Source organism: Rattus rattus, chromosome 2, assembly GCF_011064425.1.
Source record: "Rattus rattus isolate New Zealand chromosome 2, Rrattus_CSIRO_v1, whole genome shotgun sequence".
NCBI lineage: Eukaryota > Metazoa > Chordata > Mammalia > Rodentia > Muridae > Rattus > Rattus rattus.
Window position 1 is genome coordinate 181,940,602 of NC_046155.1, and position 23,187 is coordinate 181,963,788.

Genomic DNA, 23,187 nt, shown 5'->3' on the forward strand with positions numbered 1-23,187 from the left:
AGAGCATAAGCTATTGGTGTTCTGTTCAGGAAATTTTCCTTAGTGCCCATGTTTTGGAGGCTCTCCACATTTTTCTTCTATTAGTTTGAGTGTATCTGGTTTGATGTGGAGGTCCTTGTTGCACTTGGATTTAAGCTTTGTACAGGACAATAAAAATGGATCAATTTGCATTCTTATACATACAGACCTCCAGTTGAACCAGGACCATTTGTTGAAAATGCTCTTTTTTCGATTGGATGGTTTTAGCTCCTTTGTCAAAAAGCAAGAAGCAAGTGACTATAGGTGTGTGGGTTCATTTCTGGGTTTTTAATTCTATTCCACTGATAAATCTGCCTGTCTCTGTACCAATACCATACAGTTTTTTTGTCCATCTTTTTTAAATATGGTATTCCTAATTTACATTTAAAATGTTATTCCCTTTCTTGGCTTCCAGGCCAACATCCTCCTAACTCCTCCCTCTCCCCTTCTATATGGGTATTCCCCTCCCCATCCTCCCCCATTACCACCCTCCCCCCAACAATCCCATTCACTGGGGGTTCAGTCTTGTCAGGACCAAGGGCTTCCCCTTCCACTGGTGCCCTTAATAGGCTATTCACGGCTACCTATGCAGTTGGAGCCCAGGGTCAGTCCATGTATAGTATTTGGGTAGTGGCTTAGTCCCTGGAAGCTCTGGTTGGTTGGCATTGTTGTTCATATGGGATCTCAGGCCCCTTCAAGTTCTTTCAGTTCTTTCTCTGACCCTTCAATGGGGGTCCCTTTCTCACTTCAGTGGTTTGTTGCTGGCATTCACCTATGTATTTGCCCTATTCTGGCTGTGTCTCTCAGAAGAGATCTACATCCAGTTCCTGTCAGCCTGCACTTCTTTTCTTCATCCATCTTATCTAGTTTGGTGGCTGTATCTGTGTGGGCCACATGTGAGGCAGGCTCTGTATGGGCATTCCTTCAATCTATGTTCTAAACTTTGCCTCCCTCTCCCCTCCCAAGGGTATTCTTGTTCCCCTTTTGAAGAAATGCATCTGCATTTTGGTCATCCTTCTTGAGTTTGATGTGTTCTGTGCATTTAGGGTAATTCAAACATTTGGGCTAATATCCACTTATCAGTGAGTGCATACTATGGGTGTTTTTCTGTGATTGGGTTACCTCACTCAGTATGACATTTTCCAGTTCCATCCATTTTCCTATGCATTTCATAATATCATTGTTTTTGATAGCTGAGTAATATTCCATTGTGTAGATGTACCACATTTTCTGTATCCATTCCTCTGTTGAAGGGCATCTGAGTTCTTTCCAGCTTCTGGTATTATAAACAAGGCTGCTATGAACACAGTGGAGCATGTGTCTTTGGTATATGTTGGAGCAACTTTTGGGTATATGCCCAAGAGAGATATAGCTGGTTCCTCAGGTGTGCAATGCCCAATTTTCTGAGTAACCTCCAGAATGATCTCCAGAATGGTTGTACCAGTATGCAATCCCACCAACAATGGAGTAGTGTTCCTCTTTCTCCACCTCCTCACCAGCATCTGTTGTCGCTGGAGATTTTTGATCTTAGCCATTCTGACTGGTGTGAGGTAGAATCTCAGGATTGTTTTGATTTACATTTCCCTTATGACTATAGATGTTGAAAATTTCTTTAGGTGCCTTTCAGCCATTCGGCATTCCTCAGTTGTGAATTCTTTGTTCATTTATGAACCCCATTTTTAATAGGGTTATTTCTCGACCTGTAGTCTAACTTGGTGAGTTCTTTGTATAGTTTGGATATGAGCCCTCTATCAGTTGTAGGATTGGTAAAGATCTTTTCCCAATCTCTTGGTTGCCGTTTTGTCCTAACAACAGTGTCCTTTGCCTAACAGAAGCTGTATAGTTTTATGAGATCCGATTTGTCGATTCTTGATCTTAGAGCATAAGCCATTGGTGGTTTTGTTCAGGAAATTTTTCCCAGTGCCCATGTGTTTGAGATTCTTCCCCACTTTATCTTCTATTAGTTTGAATATATCTGGTTTGATGTGGAGGTCCTAGATCCTCTTGGACATAATCTTTGTACAGGATGATAGGAATGGATTGATCTGCATTCTTATACATGTGGACCTCCAGTTGATCCATCACCATTTGCTGAAAATGCTATCTTTTTTCCAATGGGTGGTTTTGGATTCTTCGTCAAAAATCAAGTGACCATAGGTGTGTAGGTTCATTTCTAGGTTTTCAATTCTATTCCACTGGTCTGTCTGCTTGTCACTGTACCAATACCATACAGTTTTTATCACTAGTGCTCTGTAATACTGCTTGAGTTCAGGGATAGTGATTCCCCCAGGAGTCCTTTTATTGTTGAGGGTAGTTTTAGCTATCCTGGGTTTTTTGTTATTCCAGATGAATTTGCAAATTGTTCTGTCTAACTCTTTGAAGAACTGGATTGGTATTTTGATGGGGATTGCATTGAATCTGTAGATCACTTTTGGTAAAATGGCCATTTTTACTATATAAATCTTGCCAATCCATGAGCATGGGAGATCTTTCCATCTTCTGACATCTTCGATTTCTTTCTTCAGAGGCCTGAAGTTCTCATCATACAGATCTTTCACTTGCTTGGTTAAAGTCACACCGAGGTATTTTATATTATTTGGGACTATTATGAAGGGTGTTGTTTCCTAATTTATTTCTTGGCTTGTTTCCCTTTTGTGTAGAGGAAGGTTACTGATTTATTTGAGTTAATTTTAAACCCAGCCACATTGCTGAAGGTGTTCATCAGGTTTAGTAGTTCTCTGGTGGAACTTTTGGGATCACTCAAATATACTATCATATCATCTGCAAATAGTGATATTTTGACTTCTTCTTTTCCGATCTGTGTCCCTTTAATCTCCTTTTGTTGTTTGATTGCTCTGGCTAGAACTTCAAGAAGTATATTGAATAAGTAGGGAGAGAGTGGGCAGCCTTCTCTAGTCCCTGATTTTAGTGGGATTGCTTCAAGTTTCTCTCCATTTAGTTTAATGTTAGCAACTGGTTTGCTGTATATGGCTTTTACTATGTTTAGGAATGGGCCTTGAATTCCTGTTCTTTTCAGGACTTTTATCATAAAGGGTGTTGAATTTTGTCAAATGTTTTCTCAGCATCTAATTGAATGATCATGTGGCTTTTTTCTTTCAGTTTGTTTTCATAGTGGATTACGTCATTTGTTTTCTGTATCTTAAACTATCCCTGTATACCTGGAATGAAGCCTACTTGATTATGATGGATGATTGTTTTGATGTGTTCTTGGATTCGGTTTGCAAGAATTTTATTGAGTATTTTTGCGTCGATATTCATAAGGGAAATTGGTCTGAAGTTCTCTTTCTTTGTTGGGTCTTTGTGTTGTTTAGGTATAAGAGTAATTGTGTAACATCCTGAGTGAGGTAACGCAATCACAGAAAAACACACATGGTATGCACTCATTGATAAGTGGCTATTAGCCCAAATGCTTGAATTACCTAGATGCCTAGAACAAATGAAACTCAAGACGGATGATCAAAATGTGAATGCTTCACTCCTTCTTTAAAGAGGAACAAGAATACCTTGGCAGGGAATAGAGGCAAAGATTAAAACAGACACAGAAGAAACACCCATTCAGAGCCTGCACCACATGTGGCCCATACATATACAGCCATCCAATTAGACAAGATGGATGAAGCAAAGAAGTGCAGGCCGACAGGAGCTGGATGTAGATCTCTCCTGAGAGACACAACAAATACAGAGGCGAATGCCAGCAGCAAACCACTGAACTGAGAATGGGACCCCCGTTGAAGGAATCAGAGAAAGAACTCGAAGAGCTTGAAGGAGCTCGAGACCCCTTATGAGGAACAATGCCAAACAACCAGAGCTTCCAGGGACTAAGCCACTACCTAAAGACTATACATGGACTGACCCTGGACTCTGACCTCATAGGTAGCAATGAATATTCTAGTAAGATCACCAATGGAAGGGGAAGCCCTTGGTCCTGCTAAGACTGAACTCCCAGTGAACGTGATTGTTGGGGGGAGGGCGGCAATGGGGGGGAGGATGGGAGGGGAACACCCAAAAGAAGGGAGGGGGAGGATTAGGGGATGTTTGCCGAAACCGGAAAGGGAATAACACTCAAATGTAAATAAGAAATACTCAAGTTAATAAAAAATCTGTATGATTAAATGTCCTCTGGCAGAGATACTCCCCATAACTTAAAAAAAAAAAAGAGTAATTGTGGCTTCATAGAAGGAATTCGGTAGTGCTCCATCTGTTTCAATTTTGTGGAATAGTTTGGATAGTATTGATATGAGGTCTTCTATGAAGGTCTGATAGAATTCTGCACTGAATCCATCCAGACCTGGGTTCTTTTTGGTTGGGAGACTTTTAATGAATCCTTCTATTTCTTTCGGAGTTATGAGGTTGTTTACCTAGTTTTTCTATTCCTAATTTAACTTCAGTATTTTTTGTATTTCCTCTGATTCTGTTGTTATGTCTCCCTTTTCATTTCTGATTTTGTTAATTTGGACACACTCTCTGTGTCCTCTCGTTAGTCTGGCTAAGGGTTTATCTATCTTGTTGATTTTCTCAAAGAACCAACTTTTGGTTCTGTTGATTCTTTCTATGGTCCTTTTTGTTTCTACTGGGTTAATTTCAGCTCTGAGTTTGATTATTTCCTGCCTTCTACTCCTGGCTTTACTTGTTTCTTTTTGTTCTAGAACTTTTATGAGTACTGTGAAGCTGCTTTTGTATGCTCTCTCATGTTTCTTCTGTTGGCACTCAGAGCTATGAGTTTTCCTCTTAGAAGAGCTTTTATTGTGTCCCATAAATTAGGTTATGCTGTAAATTCATTTCCAGTAAATTTTAAGAAGTCTTTAATTCCTTTCTTTATTTCTTCCTTGACGAAGTTACCAAGGAGTAGGCATTGTTCACCTTCTATGTTTATGGGGGCTTTCTTTCCTTCTCGTTGTTATTGAGACCAGCCTTAGTCCTTGTTGATCTGATATGATGCATGGGATTATTTCTATCTTGCTGTATATGTGGATGCCTGTTTTCTGACCAATTATATTGTCAATTTTTGAAAAGGTACCATGAAGTGGTAAGAAGAAGGTATATCCTCTTGTTTTAGGATGGAATGTTCTATTAATATCCGTTAAGTCCATTTGATTCATAACTTCAGTTAGTCTTTCTATGTCTGTGTTTAATTTCTGTTTCCAAGATCTGTCCATTGATGAGAATAGACTGTGGAAATCTCCTACTATTATTGTGTGAGATGCAATGTGTGCTTTAAGCTTTAGTAAGGTTTCCTTTATGAATGTAGGTGTCCTTGTATTTGAAGCATGGATATTTATGATTGAGAGTTCATCCTGGTGGATTTTTCCTTTGATGAATATGAAGTTTCTTTCCTTATCTATTTGATGACTTTTTGTTGAAAGTTTATTTTATTTGATATTAGAATGGCTACTGCAGCTTGCTTCTTTGGACCATTTGTTTGGAAAATGGTTTTCCAGTAATTTATTCTGAGGTTCTGTCTTTGCCTCTGAGGTGTGTTTTGTATAGTCAGCAAAATGCTGGGTCCTTTTTACATATCCAGTCTGTTAATCTGTGTCTTTTTATTGGGGAATTGAATTCATTGATTTTGAGAAATATTAAGGAATAGTGACTGTTGTTTCCTGTTATTTTCATATTTAGAGGTGGGATTATGCTGGTGTGCTTCTCTTCTTTTGTTTTTCTTGAAAGGAGATTACTTTCTTGCTCTTTCTACGGTGTAGTTTCCCTCCTTGTGTTGGGCTTTTCCATGTATTATCCTTTTTTGTGCTGGTTTTGTATAAATATATCATGTAAATTTGGTTTGTCATGGAATATCTTGGTTTCTCCCTCAATGTTAATTGATAGTTTTGCTGGATATAGTACACTGGGCTGGTATTTGGGTTCTCTTAGGGTCTGTATAATATTTGTATGTGATCTTCTGCCTTCCATAGTCTCTGGTGAGAAATCTGGTATAATTATGATAGGTCTGCCTTTATATGTTACTGCTTTTAATATTTTTTTCTTTGTTTTGTGCATTTGGTGGTTTGACTATTATGTGACAGGAGGAATTTCTTTTCTAGTCAAATATGTTTAGACGTCTCTAGACTTCTTGTATGTTTACGGGCTTCTCTTTCCTTAGGATAAGAAGTTTCTTCTATGATTTTATTGAGGATATTTACTAGCACTTTAAGTTGGGAGTCTTTGCTCTCTTCTATACCTATTATCCTTAGTTTTGATCTTCTCATTTTGTCCTGGATTTCCTGTATGTTTTGGGTTAGAAATTTTTTCTGTTTTATATTATGTTTGACAGTTGTGTCAACATTTTCTATGGTATCCTCTGCTTCTGAGATTCTATCTTCTATCTCTTGTATTCTGTTCGAAATACTTGAACCTATGACTCCTAATCTCTTCCTTAGGTTTCCTATACTCCAGGGTTGTCTCTCTTTGTGCATTTTTTATTGTTTCTATTTCCATTTTTAACTCCTGGATAGTTTTGTTCATTTCTTTCTCCTATTTGTTTGTGTTTTCCTGTAGTTCTTTATGGGATTTTCATGTTTCCTCTTTAAGGGCTTCTAATTGTTTACTTGTATTTTCCTGTATTTCCTCAGGGAGTCCTTTATGACTTTCTTAAAGTCCTCCATCATCTTGATAAAATGTGATTTTAAACCTAAATCTTGCTTTTCCTGTGTATTTAGGTACCCAATGTCTGATTTGGTGGGACAACTGGGCTCTGTTGATGCCAAGTAGTCTTGTTTTCTGTTTGGATTCCCATGCTTGCCTCTCGCTATCAGGTTGTCTCTACTATTAACCTGTCTTTCTGTTTCTAATAGTGGTTTTACCCTCCTATGGGCTTGTGTGTCAACACTCCTGTAAACCTGTTTTCATGTTTTCTTTCAGCATGTTATGGGAAAACAGTGTTCTGCTCTCAGGCATGTAGTTGCTCCTGGCATCTGGCTTTCAGCTCTCTGCCAGCACAGCAACTGTGTGCCCTGCTCCTAATGCTCTAGGACCCTGTGTGCACTGTGCACAGAAGGCACTAGGCATTTTCCTCTGTGTTGGGAATGTGGACAGAGAGTAGTCTCCTATGTTTTCTCAGCAATGTCTGTATTTTTGAGGGTCCTGCTTTCTCCCCCATGGGATTTGGATGTAGGGAGCTATTTGACTGGTTTAGTTCAGATTTGGGCACAGAATTGGAATGTTGGGCTCCTGCAGCTGACTGCTCTTATATACCTGTGTCCAGAGGCACTATGCAGTTTACTCTTGGGCCAGGGATTTGGGCAATGTGGGCAAAAGTGGCAGTCTGTCCTGCCCTGCATTTACAGGATTGTCCATACTTCTCCATAGCTCCCTTTGGTAGCCAGGAGGTATGGACAGGGATTGGGAAAGTTCTGGCCACAGTCAGAGACTGGAAGTGCCGGGTCCCAGAAGACTTCTGCCTTTGTGTGTCCTGAAACCAATAGGCAGGTCAATTGGACCAGAAAAGTTGGCCTTATTTCTGCTCTCAGGCATGTAGTTGGACCTGGTAGCTGGGTTTCAGATCTCTGAGAAGGTAGCAACTAGAAGGTTGCTCCCCCTACTTCTCCTAGATCCCTGTGTGCAGGGGTCACAGATGGCACTAGGCATTTTCCTTTTGAGTCTAGAATGTGGTCAGAGAGTAGCCTCCTCTGGTTTCTCAGGAGTGTCCACACTTCTGAGGGTCTAGCTCTCCTCTGACTGGATTTGGGTGAAGGGAGCTGTTTTATTGGTTCAGTTCAGATCTCTGTGCAGATCTGGACCACAGGGCTCCTGCTGCTGATAGCTCCTATATTCCTGTGTCCAGTAGCACAAAGCAGTTTCCTCTTTGGACAGGGACATGGGCAAAGATGAACAGAAGTGACAGTCTGTCCTGCCCTGCAGTCTCAGGACTGCCTGCACTTCTGGGTCTTCAGCTCTCTCTCTCCCAAGAGATTTTTCATATATTCAATTTTCAATACACAAGATTTCAAAATGAATAAAATTGTATTTCTAAATATATTAAGACATTTATTTAATTTTTACTGTTTTGTTTAGTTTTATGTAGTTATATTAAAAACAGAGGGTATCATTATATAAATGTAATCATATTTAGAAATAATGACATTCTAGTTTATTGTGTAAAATGTTACATAATAATTATATGTGGAATTGTATAGAAATGTATTTTGTTACTAAAAATGAAATATGAGTCAATCCAGAAAAATCATCACATTTTGAATTACATTTGGTCCATATTTATAGTATGGATTATACTATTATGATTATTCAAATTAACCGAATGTTCAGAGATTTGAAATCTAGCTGACCATCCTTGTTTCCATAAGAGTTCTGAGCCTGAGATTGATCTGTCATGCATTACTAAAAACATGTCTCTTGATTTATTTATTTATTTATTTATTTATTTATTTATTTATTTATTTATTAACTTGAGTATTTCTTATTTACATTTCCAGTGTTATTCCCTTTCCCGGTTTCCGGGCCAACATCTCCCTAACCCCTCCCCCTCCCCTTCTTTATGGGTGTTCCTCCTCCCCCCCCATTGCCGCCCTCCCCCCAACAATCACGTTCAGTCTTAGCAGGACTCAGGGCTTCCCCTTACACTGATGATCTTACTAGGATATTCAATGCTACCTATGAGGTCAGAGTCCAGGGTCAGTCCATGTATAGTCTTTAGGTAGTGGCTTAGTCCCTGGAAGCTCTGGTTGTTTGGCATTGTTCCTCTAAGGGGTCTCGAGCTCCTTCAAGCTCTTCGAGTTCTTTCTCTGATTCCTTCAACGGGGGTCCCATTCTCAGTTCAGTGGTTTGCTGCTGGCAATCATCTCTGTATTTGCTGTATTCTTGTTGTGTCTCTCAGGAGAGATCTACATCCAGCTCCTGTCGGCCTGCACTTCTTTGCTTCATCCATCTTGTCTAATTGGGTGGCTGTATATGTATGGGCCACATGTGGTGCAGGCTCTGAATGGGTGTTTCTTCTGTGTCTGTTTTAATCTTTGCCTCTCTATTCCCTGCCAAGGGTATTCTTGTTCCCCTTTTAAAGAAGGAGTGAAGCATTCACATTTTGATCATCTGTCTTGAGTTTCATTTGTTCTAGGCATCTAGGGTAATTCAAGCATTTGGGCTAATAGCCACATATCAATGAGTGCATACCATGTGTGTTTCTCTGTGATTGGGTTACCTCACTCAGGATGATATTTTCCAGTTCCAACCATTTGCCTACGAATTTCATAAAGTCATTGTTTTTGATAGCTGAGTAATATTCCATTGTGTAGATGTAGCATATTTTCTGTATCCATTCCTCTGTTGAAGGGCATCTGGGTTCTTTCCAGCTTCTGGCTATTATAAATAAGCCTGCTATGAACATAATGGAGCACGTGTCTTTTTTATATGTTGGGGCATCTTTTGGGTATATGCCCAAGAGAGGTATAGCTGGATCCTCAGGTAGTTCAATGTCCAATTTTCTGAGGAACCTCCAGACTGATTTCCAGAATGGTTGTAACAGTCTGCAATCCCACCAACAATGGAGGAGTGTTCCTCTTTCTCCACATCCTCGCCAGCATTTGCTGTCACCTGAGTTTTTGATCTTAGCCATTCTCACTGGTGTGAGGTGAAATCTCAGGGTTGTTTTGATTTGCATTTTCCTTATGACTAAAGATGTTGAACATTTCTTTAGGTGTTTCTCAGCCATTCGGCATTCCTCAGCTGTGAATGCTTGTTTAGCTCTGAACCCCATTTTTTAATAGGGTTATTTGTCTCCCTGCGGTCTAACTTCTTGAGTTCTTTGTATATTTTGGATATAAGCCCTCTATCTGTTGTAGGATTGGTAAAGATTTTTTCCCAATCTGTTGGTTGCCGTTTTGTCCTAACCACAGTATCCTTTGCCTTACAGAAGCTTTGCAGTTTTATAAGGTCCCATTTGTCGATTCTTGATCTTAGAGCATAAGCCATTGGTGTTTTGTTCAGGAATATTTTTCCAGTGCCCATGCATTCCAGATGCTTCTCCAGTTTTTCTTCTATTAGTTTGAGTGTATCTGGTTTGAAGTGGAGGTCCTTGATCCACTTGGATTTAAGCTTTGTACAGGGTGATAAGCATGGATCGATCTGCATTCTTCTACATATTGACCTCCAGTTGAACCAGCACAATTTGCTGAAAATGCTATCTTTTTTTCCATTGGATGGTTTTGGCTCCTACGTCAAAAATCAAGTGCCCATAGGTGTGTGGGTTCATTTCTGGGTCTTCAATTCTGTTCCATTGGTCTATTTGTCTGTCTCTGTACCAATACCATGCAGTTTTTATCACTATTGCTCTGTAATACTTCTTGAGTTCAGGGATAGTGATTCCCCCTGAAATCCTTTTATTGTTGAGGGCAGTTTTAGCTATCCTGGGTTTTTTGTTATTCCAGATGAATTTGCAAATTGTTCTGTCTAACTCTTTGAAGAAATGGATTGGTATTTTGATGGGGATTGCATTGAATCTGTAGATTGCTTTCGGTAAAATGGCCATTTTTACTATATTAATCCTGCCAATCCATGAGCATGGGAGATCTTTCCATCTTCTGAGATCTTCTTCAATTTCTTTCTTCAGAGTCTTGAAGTTCTTATTGTACAGATCTTTCCCTTGCTTGGTTAAAGTCACACCGAGGTACTTTATATTATTTGGGTCTATTATGAAGGGTGTCGTTTCCCTAATTTCTTTCCCTGCTTGTTTCTCTTTTGTGTAGAGGAAAGCTACTGATTTATTTGAGTTAATTTTATACCCAGCCACTTTGCTGAAGTTGTTTATCAGCTTTAGTAGTTCTCTGGTGGAACTTTGGGGATCACTTAAATATACTATCATATCATCTGCAAAAAGTGATATTTTGACTTCTTCTTTTCCGATCTGTGTCCCCTTGACCTCCTTTTGTTGTCTGATTGCTCTGGCTAGAACTTCAAGAACTATATTGAATAAGTAGGGAGAGAGTGGGGAGCCTTGTCTAGTCCCTGATTTTAGTGGGATTGCTTCAAGTTTCTCCCCATTTAGTTTAATGTTAGCAACTGGTTTGCTGTATATGGCTTTTACTATGTTTAGGTATGGGCCTTGAATTCCTATTCTTTCCAGGACTTTTATCATGAAGGGGTGTTGAATTTTGTCAAATGCTTTCTCAGCATCTAATGAAATGATCATTTGGTTTTGTTCTTTCAGTTTGTTTACATAATGGATCACGTTGATGGTTTTCTGTGCATGGTTTTCCGTAAACCATCCCTGCATGCCTGGGATGAAGCCTACTTGATCATGGTGGATGATTGTTTTGATGTGCTCTTGGATTCGGTTTGCCAGAATTTTATTGAGTATTTTTGCATCGATATTCATAAGGGAAATTGGTCTGAAGTTCTTTTTCTTTGTGTGGTTTAGGTATAAGAGTAATTGTGGCTTCATAGAAGGAATTCGGTAGTGCTCCATCTGTTTCAATTTTGTGGAATAGTTTGGTTAATATTGGTATGAGGTCTTCTATGAAGGTCTGATAGCATTCTGCACTAAACCTGTCTGGACCTGGGCTCTTTTTGGTTGGGAGACCTTTAATGACTGCTTCTATTTCGTTCGGAGTTATGGGGTTGTTTTACTGGTTTATCTGTTCCTGATTTAACTTCGGTACCTGGTATCTGTCTAGGAAATTGTCCATTTCCTGCAGATTTTCAAGTTTTGTTGAATATAGGCTTTTATAGTAAGATCTGATGATTTTTTTGAATTTCCTCTGAATCTGTAGTTATGCCTCCCTTTTCATTTCTGAGTTTGTTAATTTGGATACACTGTCTGTGTCCTCTCGTTAGTCTGGCTAAGGGTTTATCTATTTTGTTGATTTTCTCAAAGAACCAACTTTTGGTTCTGTTGATTCTTTCTATGGTCCTTTTTGTTTCTACTTGGTTGATTTCAGCTCTGAGTTTGATTATTTCCTGCCTTCTACTCCTCCTGGGTGTATTTGCTTCTTTTTGTTCTAGAGCTTTTAGGTGTGCTGTCAAGCTGCTGACATATGCTCTTTCCTGTTTCTTTCTGCAGGCACTCAGAGCTATGATTTTTCCTCTCAGCACAGCTTTCATTGTGTCCCATAAGTTTGGGTATGTTGTACCTTCATTTTCATTAAATTCTAAAAAGTCTTTAATTTCTTTCGTTATTTCTTCCTTGACCAGGTTATCATTGAGTAGAGCGTTGTTCAACTTCCACGTATATGTGGGCGTTCTTCCCTTATTGTTATTGAAGACCAGTTAGGCCGTGGTGGTCTCATAGCACGCATGGGATTATTTCTATCTTTCTGTACCTGTTGAGGCCCGTTTTTTGACCAATTATATGGTCAATTTTGGAGAAAGTACCATGAGGTGGTGAGAAGAATGTATATCCTTTTGTTTTATGACAGAATGTTCTATAAATATCTGTTAAGTCCATTTGGTTCATGACTTCTCTTAGTCTGTCTATGTCTCTGTTTAATTTCTGTTTCCATGTTCTGTCCATTGATGAGAGTGGGGTGTTGAAATGTCCTACTATTATTGTGTGAGGTGCAATGTGTGCTTTGAGCTTTAGTAAGGTTTCTTTTATGTATGTAGGTGCCCTTGTATTTGGGGCATAGATATTTAGGATTGAGAGTTCATCTTGGTGGATTTTTCCTTTGATGAATATAAAGTGTCCTTCCTTATCTTTTTTGATGACTTTTAGTTGAAAATTGATTTTATTTGATATTAGAATGGCTACTCCAGCTTGCTTCTTCCGACCATTTTCTTGGAAAATTATCTTCCAGCCTTTCACTCTGAGGTAGTGTCTGTCTTTGTCTCTGAGGTGTGTTTCCTGTAGGCAGCAGAATGCAGGGTCCTCGTTGCATATCCAGTTTGTTAATCTATGTCTTTTATCACCTTGTACAAAGCTTAAGTCCAAGTGGATCAAGGACCTCCACATCAAAGCAGATACACTCAAACTAATAGAAGAAAAAGTGTGGAAGCAACTCGAACACATGGGCACTGGAGAAAATTTCCTGAACAAAACAACAATGGCCTATGATGTAAGATCAAGAATCGACAAATGGGATCTCATAAAACTGCAAAGCTTCTGTAAGGCAAAGGACACCGTTGTCAGGACAAAACGACAACCAACAGATTGGGAAAAGATCTTTACCAATCCTACAACAGATAGAGGGCTTATATCCAAAATATACAAAGAACTCAAGAAGTTAGACCGCAGGGAGACAAATAACCCTATTAAAAAATGGGGTTCAGAGCTAAACAAAGAATTCACGGCTGAGGAATGCCGAATGGCTGAGAAACACCTAAAGAAATGTTCAACATCTTTAGTCATCAGGGAAATGCAAATCAAAACAACCCTGAGATTTCACCTCACACCAGTCAGAATGTCTAAGTTCCAAAACTCAGGTTACAGCAAATGCTGGCGAGGATGTGGAGAAAGAGGAACACTCCTCCATTGCTGGTGGGACTGCAATCTGGTACAACCATTCTGGAAATCAATCTGGAGGTTCCTCAGAAAATTGGACATTTAACTACCTGAGGACCCAGCTATACCTCTCTTGGGCATATACCCAAAAGATGCCCCAACATATAACAAAGACACATGCTCCACTATGTTCCTAGCAGCCTTCTTTATAATAGCCAGAAGCCAGAAAGAACCCAGATGCCCTTCAACAGAGGAATGGGTACAGAAAATCTACACAGTGGAATATTATTCAGCTATCAAAAACAATGACTTTATGAAATTCATAGGCAAATGGATGGAACTGGAAAATATCATCATGAGTGAGGTAACCCAATCACAGCCTAGTAAGAGCACCAGTGGAAGGGGAAGCCCTTCATCTTGCCAAGACTGAATCCCCAGTGAACGTGATTGTTGGAGGGTGGATGGTAATGGGGGGAGGATGGGGAGGGGAAGCACATATATAAGGGGAGGGAGAGTGGTTAGGGGGATGTTGGTCCAGAAACTGGGAAGGAGAATAACAATGGAAATGTAAATAAGAAATACTCAAGTTAATAAAGATAAAAAAAAGTTAGAGTTGCCCATTGGTTCATGCTGTTTAGAGAGGCAATCTTGATGGAGAAAGGTTTGCATTGAAGAGGGACTTGATATTGACAACTTTGTAAATGTGTGGCAATCTTCCTGCTACTTCTGAAGACATGTATACTCCACATATTATTTCTGATTCCATGGCTCTTGTTTTCTACTCTACTTCCCAACCATGAGAAACACTCTATAAATTTACAGACAGAGCACTACCAAATTCTTTCTATGAAGCCAAGTTCAAGAATCGGCAAATGGCACCTCATAAATCTACAAAGCCTAAGTTCCTGTGTTCTTTGTATATTTTGGATATTAGCCCTCGATCAGATTTAGGATTGGAAAAGATCTTTCCCAATCTGTTGATTGCCATTTTGTCCTACTGACACTGTCATTTGCCTTACAGAAGCTTTGCTATTTTATGAGGTCCCAATTTTCAATTCTTGATCTTAGAGCATAAGTCAATGGTGTTTTGTTCAGGAAAATTTCCCCAGTGTCCATTTGTTTGAGACCATTTCCTACTTTTTATTCTATTAGTTCAAGTGAATCTGGATTGATGTGAAGGTCCTTGATAAAGTTGGACTTAAGCTTTTTGCAGGGTGATAAGCATGAATTGATTTTCATTCTTCTACATGCTAACTAAAAGTTGAATCAGCATTCATTGAAAAGGCTATCTCTTTTCAATGGGATATTTTTCCCTCCTCTGTCAAAGATCAAGTGACCATAGGTGTGTGGTTCATTTTTGGGTCTTCAATTCTATTTCAAAGATATTCCTGCCTGACTCTGTACCAATACATTAAAGTTTTTATCACTGTTGCTCTGTAATACTACTTGAAGTCAGGGATGGTGATTCCCCCAGAAGTTCTTTTATTGTTGAGTGTAGTTTTTGCTATCCTGTGTTTTTCATTATTCCAAATGAATTTGCAAATTGCTCTTTGTAACTGTATACAGAATTGAATTGGAATTTTGATGGGGATTGTATTGATTCTATAGATTACTTTTGGAAAAGTGGCCATTTTTAATATATTAATCCTGGTAATCTGTGAGAATGGGAGAACTTTCCATCTTTTGAGATTTTCTTCAATTTCTTCTTTCAGAGACTTGAAGTTCTTGTTATACAGATGATTCATTTGCTTGGTTAGAGTCACACCAAGGTATTTTATATTATTTGCATCTATTTTGAAGGCTGTCATTTCCCTAATTTATTTCTCAGCCTGTTTATCATTTGAGTAGAGGAAGGCTACAGATTCGTTGGAGTTAATTTTACAGACAGCCACTTTGCTGAAGGTGTTTATCAGTCTTCGTCGTTCTCTGGTGGAATTTTTGGGTTCACTTAAGTATACTATTGTATCACCTGTAAATAGTAGTATTCTAACTTCTTCCTTTCCAATTTGTATCCATTTGACCTCCTTTTCTCGTCTGATTGCTCTGGCTAGGACATTCAGTACTGTGTTGAATAATTAGGGAAATAGTGTACAGTCTTGCCTAGTCCCTGATTTTACTGGGGTTGCTTCAAGTTTCTCTTCATTTAGTTTAATGTTGGCTACTGGTTTGCTTTTACATTGTTTTGGTATGGGCCTTGAACTCCTGATTTTTCCAAGACTTTTATCATGAAGGGGTGTTGAATTTTGTCAAATGCTTTCCAGCATCTAATGAAATCTGTTTTTTTTTTTTCCTTTGACTTCCTTTTTATCGGGTATTAAATTGATGGATTAAACTATCCCTTCATCCTTGTGATGATGCTTACTAGATCATGATGGATGACTGTTCTGATGTATTCTTGGATTTTTTTTTTGGAGAATTTTATTGAGGATTTTTGATTAAATATTATAAGGGAAATTGGTCTCATGTATTCTTTCTTTGTTGGGTCTTTGTGTGGTTTATGTATAAGTGTAATTCTGGTTTCATAGAAAGAATTGGGTAGTGCTCTTTCTGTTTCTTTTTTTTGTGAAATAATTTGGACAGTATTAGTATGATGTCTTCTATGAAGGTCTGATAGAATTCTGCACTAATACCTTCTGGTCTCGGGCTCTTCATGGTTGGGAGACTTTTATTTCATGCTTCTATTTGTTTATGAGTTATGAGATTGTTTAGATGGTTTTTACTGATCCTGATACGATGCAATTTTTAATTTTAATCTTGCTTTTCTGTTGCGTTTATATATCCAATATTTGCATTGGTGGGAGAACTGGGTTGTAATGTTCCCAAGTAGTCTTGGTTTCTGTTGCTTAGGTTCCTGTGCTTGCCTCTTGCCATCAGGTTGTCTCTGGTGTTAACCTGTCTTGCTCTCTCTGACAGTGGCTATATCCTCCCGTAGGACTGTGTCTCAGCACTCCTGTTTTCTTTCAGCTGAATCTGGGGACAGAGAGCTGGTCCTGTGTCTGTGTGACTTGAAGCCTCCAGGTGGTTTGCTTGGCACATAAGATTTGGTCTTATCTCTGCTTTCACATGAATAGGTGTTCCTGGCGACTGCCTTTCAGCTCTCAGCACAGGCAAAAACCTGAAGGGTCCTGTCCCTGACCACTCCCAGTTCCCTGTGCCCAGAGGCCACAGATGACACTAGGCAGTTTTCTCTTGGTTCAGAAATGTGCGCAGGAAGTAGTTGTGTCCTCTGAGTTCTCAGGATTGTCTGCACTTGTTACTGTCCAGGATTTGGGTGCAGGGAGTTATGGGCCCTATTCAGTTACGTTCTGGGAGCAGGCAGAAACCAGCAGTTTCCTACCACTGACTGCTCCTATATCCCTGTATCCAGAGGCCACTATGCAGAATGGTGAGCATAAGTAGTGGTCTCCCATGAGATCTCAGGATTGCCTGCCCTTCTGGGAGTTCAGCTATCTCCCCCATGTGATTTGGGTGAAGAGAGAAGATCTTAATGAGCTAATGTGCTTTTAATCTGGAAGACTGTTATGCTGAGAGAAAAGTAGATGTCCATTATTGGAGCTTGTGATTCAAAATTACTTAGGGAGTATAGCAGTAACTGTTATAAAATTCACTTTTATCATCCTGAGTGGGACAGGGGCCTCACTTAACTCTTATGTGACCAGCTCTCCCCAGAAGTTAAAAGAAACAGATGTAGATAATAATAGCCAAACATTAGACAAAGCACTGGAGTTCTTATGGAATGGTTGGTAGGAAGACTGAAGGCCTTGAAGAGAATAGGAACTCCACAAGACCAATAGAGTCAAATAACTTGGACACCTGGGGGAGCTCGCAGAATCTAGGCCACCAGTCAAAGATCATAAACCTGCTTCACTGAGGACCCCTACACATATGTAACAGACAAACAACTCAGTTTTCATGTGGATGTAAACCACAACAACTGGAGAAATGGCTATCCCTACTAAAGCTGTTGAAGACTGTTGGGATCAAATTTCCTGCAGGGCTGTCTTTTCTGGCTTCAGTGGAAGAGTATTGCCATAATCCTACAGAAAATTGACATGGCAGGGAAAGTAGAAGTCTAGGTGCATGTGTATACTCCCAGAGGAGAGCAGAAGGTGGTATGAGGAGAGGGAAATTGTGATGGGCACAAAAATGAGGCAACATTTGGCATGTAAAAAATAGAAAAAAGAAAAAGATGAAAGAAACTAAGATACAAAAGGAGAGAGATGGTGGTACAAAGAAAAAGAAAGAAAGGAAGGAAGGAAGAAAGAAAAAGAAAGAAAGAAAGAGAGAGAGAAAGAAAGAAACTGTTAGGAGCCATTGTATGGACAGGCAATTGAGTATAGAATATATATCTCAATAAATGGATTAGGAATAAAAACATCACTTTTTGATAGGTGCAATGTTTATGGCAATTTTCTGCCAAATCCTGAATATTTTTATGAGATGGATTTAGGAGTAAAGGATTAAAATATTTGGCCCAGGAAATTTGAAGTTGGTAAACCATTGTCACCATGGAATCTTAACTACTGTTAATTTTTATTCTGATTGAGAGTGAAAATGGCAGTTAATGCAGGAAGTATTGTAAAATGTATTGTCTGGAAAGAAAAGATGTACAAAAGATACATGAAAACCAAGGCATAGGACAAAAGAGATGCTATATTTAGTAAAAAGATCAGTGACCTTGAAAGGAAATATCCTGATGCTTAGTTGAATTTGGGGTAATATTCTCAGGGCAATTCCCTACCAAGTCACTGTGTGTAAAAAAGAAAGCTTGAGGTGTTGACTGCTAATGGCTTTTTTATTAGTCTATAATCGTTTGCACCCTTAAACATCATTCACTTCCCAGTCCACCCTGTTACCATTCCTCATTCCATTCCTACCACCCTTCTCCAAGAGGATGTGCCCAACAACCTCTACCCCACCATACCTTCCCACTTTCTGGGGCCTCAAGCCTTTCAATGATAAGGTGCATCTTCTCTCACTGAGGCCAAACTTGGCAGTCTCCTGCTGTATAAGTATTGGGGGCCTTATATCAGCTACCTGGCTTGTGGTTTAGTGTCTGAGAGATATCAGGGGTGCATATTAGTTGATACTGCTGGTCTTCCTACGGGGGTCACCATCTTCCTCAGCTTCTTTCAGTTTTTCCCTAATTCAACCACAGGATTTCCCAGCGTCTATCCATTGGTTGGTTGTAAGTATGTGCTTCTGACTCTTCTCAGTCGCTTGTTGGGCCTCACAGAAGGAAGCCATGTTAGGTTCCTGTTTGTAAGCACATCATAGAATAAAACAGCCACCATGATGCCATATAGTTGGTGTTTGTAAGGGTGCATCTCAAGCTGTATGACTTATATCACATGTAGTGTTACATTTGGAATGTTATCAAATGGAGAACAAGTGATTCACTGAATCTTCCACAGATTTTACAGAGCCACAGGGTATATGCAGTGTATATTATAGCATCTGGAAAGCCATAGGAAGTCATTCCATATAGCAATTGAATTGGAAGCTAGATTTCAGTGCAGAAATAGGAAATTAGAAGTGAAAGATTGTTTAGATACTGAGAAATCTGAATCAGATACAGGGAGTAGACCTAATGTGAGAGAAAATGAATGTTATATTTATAGAACTCTTAGTTCTAATGTGTAACAGTGAATGTGTGAAGCCTAATACTTACTGACACAGTTACAGCAAAGCGAATCTCTACTTTCCCAGGTACTATCAAATACTATTAGGATTTCCTGTAGTCTTTGGAAATCATGAATGTTAGCTCCCTCCCGACCACATTGTTGGAATATTATTTGACTTGAACTAGCATAAGTCTTGTGTATACTAACACATAATATCTTCATGAAGAGATATATCTGAAAAATTATGAGTGATAAAATATGAGGATATCTAAAAGGTACTTACTTGCAAGGCTTAGGTGGAGTCTTTTATACTCATTGTTCTGGAAAGTTATACACTGTCTAATAGAGAAAAAACATGTATGAACACTGGTTTTGACAAAAAGAAAAGACTAACTTTACAAATGGACTGACATATGAAATAACTGGGCAAATACATCAGAAGGAATCATCCACAATATAATAGGATCATAGGCCCACTGAATGAAATACAGTCTATACTTATAACATATTATTGGTGAAAACCCTATGACTATAGACTATAAGGAAAATATAGATCAATTCTGCAGTGAAATTATAATAATGTTGAAATAATCTCTCCACATACTATTACATGATCTCTCTGATATCTTGAAATATACAAGTGTCTCAACCTAAGTTCATCAACAAAAAAATTGTATAGCACTTATTATTATTATTATTACTATTATATATTTCTTAACTACATAAAGCAAAATCTGGAAAATGTGGAATGATGGCTCATCACAAATGGGCCTAATGTAAGAAAACACATAAAAATGATGGATGTGATATTCATTATCCACCAACTGGAGTTATGTGAAAGTGCAATATAGCCTTGTAAAATGGAAGAGAGAGTATAAATAGCTAGAAAGGTGCAAACCAAGACAAGGATTGTCTGTGTGGCTCTGTTTTCAGAATGTGTGCTGAGAATCCGTTGAACCCTCTTCTTGTGCCCATAAAGTGTGACAATCATGAAGGTGCTAGAACATACAATGAGAACAGAAAATAAAACTTCAGGGAACATCCAAAATGCTATGTACATTAAATCTATAATTTTGTCACAACTTAGAGAGAGGCAGAATTCAAAACCTCTCTTTTGTGTCCTATTTTTGCTATTCCTTTTGGTAGATGTGTACACAGGAAAAAAACCATATTTATTAGCAGGAACAGGATCCAGCAGAGAGAAATTAACAGTTCCATAAACTTTGTAGTTTTAATAGTAATTGCCTGAAAGACACTCAAGAGACAGGTGGTGCCGATGGATATGCTCCTGCCAAGCCTTAGAAAATATAAAATACGTTTGTAACCAACATCATTGAAGAACTGGTTCCAACAAAAGGCTCCCATTATCTGGGCAAGATCTTTGGAAAGAATTATCAAAGAGTTAGATATGAACACATGTGTAAGAATCATGTCTACAATATTTAATGTACATACCTTGTAGTAAAAAATTAAATAATAGAAAAAAAAGAGAAAAGTTTCTGAAAATTCAAAGTATACTCTGTACTAAGAGTATGATTCCTATTGCCATGTTCCTGGTTTCCATTCTGTCATTTAGTAGTTTCTCCTTTAAATTATAGAAACAATCACATTTGTGAACCAAAGCATGTATTGAAGATTTCTAGGAAGGACATATGTGAGCAAGAACCATATGTGCTCAAATTCGTAAAGCCATGGTGTGCAGCATATCAAGACTATGTTTCAAAGCAAATGCATTTCATCATTAATAACATATAATCAAACTATTGAAGTCTATAAATGAACACATTTAAGAAGAGAGCTTCCAACATATTTGGTAGAAAAGTTATTATAAATAAAGAGCATAATTTCCCACTATGAGAGCCAATGGCTAGTAAATTCAAAGGGACTAATTGTTGTATTCTACAATTTTAGATTTAAGTGCTGTTTAAAAGTCATACTCGAGGAAAGAAATAAGTAAGAAATTCATGCAGTTCTCATGTGGTATAAAAAGACATAAAATTGTACATTATACAGCAAGGTAGATATGTAATCTTATGAAATATGTTTACAATTAGGGATAAAGATAATACCCATACATATACATTAAGATTTCAAATAGGTTATGCTGAGAAGTAATGCTCATCAAATTTATTGAAAGCTCATACATAATGAAACATGAATGATCTCTTAGGTTCAGAGTGTGGCAGAGAGCCAAAAAAGGCTCTTTGTGTAAACTTATACCAAATGACAATTTAATTAAAGTAGGTGATTCAAACTAAAAAAAAAATTAATGAAGAGAATACAGGGAAAGAATGTCTGATGTTCTTAATAGATACATGGTTTAGTATAATTGTGATATAGTACAAATATAATTAAAATAACATTGGAGATAACGGTTCTTATAGATGTGGATTATCTCATGAAACTTTGATAGCTTTAAGTGGCTGAAATATTTAATGGAATAGATATAAACATATCTGTCAAAACTCATTCTCCTAATAGTATATTCAAAGTCCAAGGTCACAGTTAACAACCAGCGGTGGTCTCTGATAAGAAACCTCTTTACATATCCATTAGAAATGCACTGCCCAAGTTGAAACACAGTGAGGTTCTTGGGACATTGTGGTTGAAAGACCAAGCCTAGCAAAAGAATAAAACACATCAAATAGTCTACCCATAAAAATGTTTATTTTTTGTTTTGCATTCATAAAAGCACAGCTTAAATCTGTATTTACCATACTTCTTGAAGGTTAAAATAGATAGGATCCTATGAATGCATGAACACACATCACCTCCATAAAACACAGAGCAATGTAACAAATAACATTGTCAATATTCTCTTTCTCTTTTGTAAAGTTTAGGAATTTCAGTAGTATCTCAGTGTAAATAATTAATGGGTAGCTCTTTCCAAGACATTTCTAAAGTCTCAATACAACAGTCTATGGATTCCTATAATTGCTACTATAGATGATATTCTGTTCTTTCATGTGTGTGCTTAACACTAAGATATATTTCATTTGTGAATTACAATGAATTATTTTTATCTCATATAACTAAAAACAGAATATCAGTTAGTACAAGGGTTCTGTAAATGCAGTAGATATGTAGTAGGCAGGAATATCTTTGTAGGATTAATAAACATTATTAACAGAACCAGATTATGAACACTAACTTCGAAAGACTCATAAATATCAATGACAACATAGTTTGTAAAAACATTATGACATTACCTAAAATACTGTCCGCAATGTTCTTTGTACTTTATTGTGTTTTGGTGCTCCTTAAGATAATTACATCAAGCATAGGAAAGTATTTGACATGATATCAAGAAATTACAGAAAGAAATTTAAGCATGAACTATCTGGAAACTTCATAAATTCCAACAACCTAGAGTACTTAGGTGACTGAGTTACTTGAACACATGCTCAGGAATTTGCTTTAGTAGAATCTGCCATGGCATATCTGTGAGTGTAGAGTTTCCAATAATAGTTACTGAAAAACAACCCAAGAGAAGAGCAAGCATGAGATTGGAGACACTTTGAAATCAGGGATATGGCAGTAGAATGCAACCAGTATTTTAAAATTAAGTATATGGATTTATCCCTCAAGTAAATATCTATAATTTGATCTTTATACTGAATCATTTGGACCATTCACATTTCTGAATCCCTAAGACACTCTACCAGATTCCAATAACTTGCATTTTTTTCCCAGAGGCCCCAGACTCTTCTCGTTAGTCTGGCTAAGGGTTTATCTATCTTGTTGATTTTCTCAAAGAACCAACTTTTGGTTCTGTTGATTCTTTCTATGGTCCCTTTTGTTTCTACTTGGTTAATTTCAGCTCTGAGTTTGATTATTTCATGCCTTCTGCTCCTCCTGGGTGTATTTGCTTCTTTTTGTTCTAGAGCTTTTAGGTGTGTTGTCAAGCTGCTGACATATGCTCTTTCCTGTTTCTTTCTGCAGGCACTCAGCGCTATGAGTTTTCCTCTTAGCACAGCTTTCATCGTGTCCCATAAGTTTGGGTATGTTGTACCTTCATTTTCATTAAATTCTAAAAAGTTTTTAATTTCTTTCTTTATTTCTTCCTTGACCTGGTTATCATTGAGTAGAGCAATCTCGGTAACCAATGTTAAAACATTCAGGAGTTAGAATTATGTCAAATAC

The 23,187-nt window shown here is 38.1% G+C and overlaps 1 pseudogene; it reads right to left on the bottom strand.

Annotated features, from left to right (window-relative positions):
• Window positions 1-19,747: 19,747 nt before the first annotated feature.
• Window positions 19,748-20,713, bottom strand: LOC116892757 (annotated as a pseudogene).
• Window positions 20,714-23,187: the final 2,474 nt, after the last annotated feature.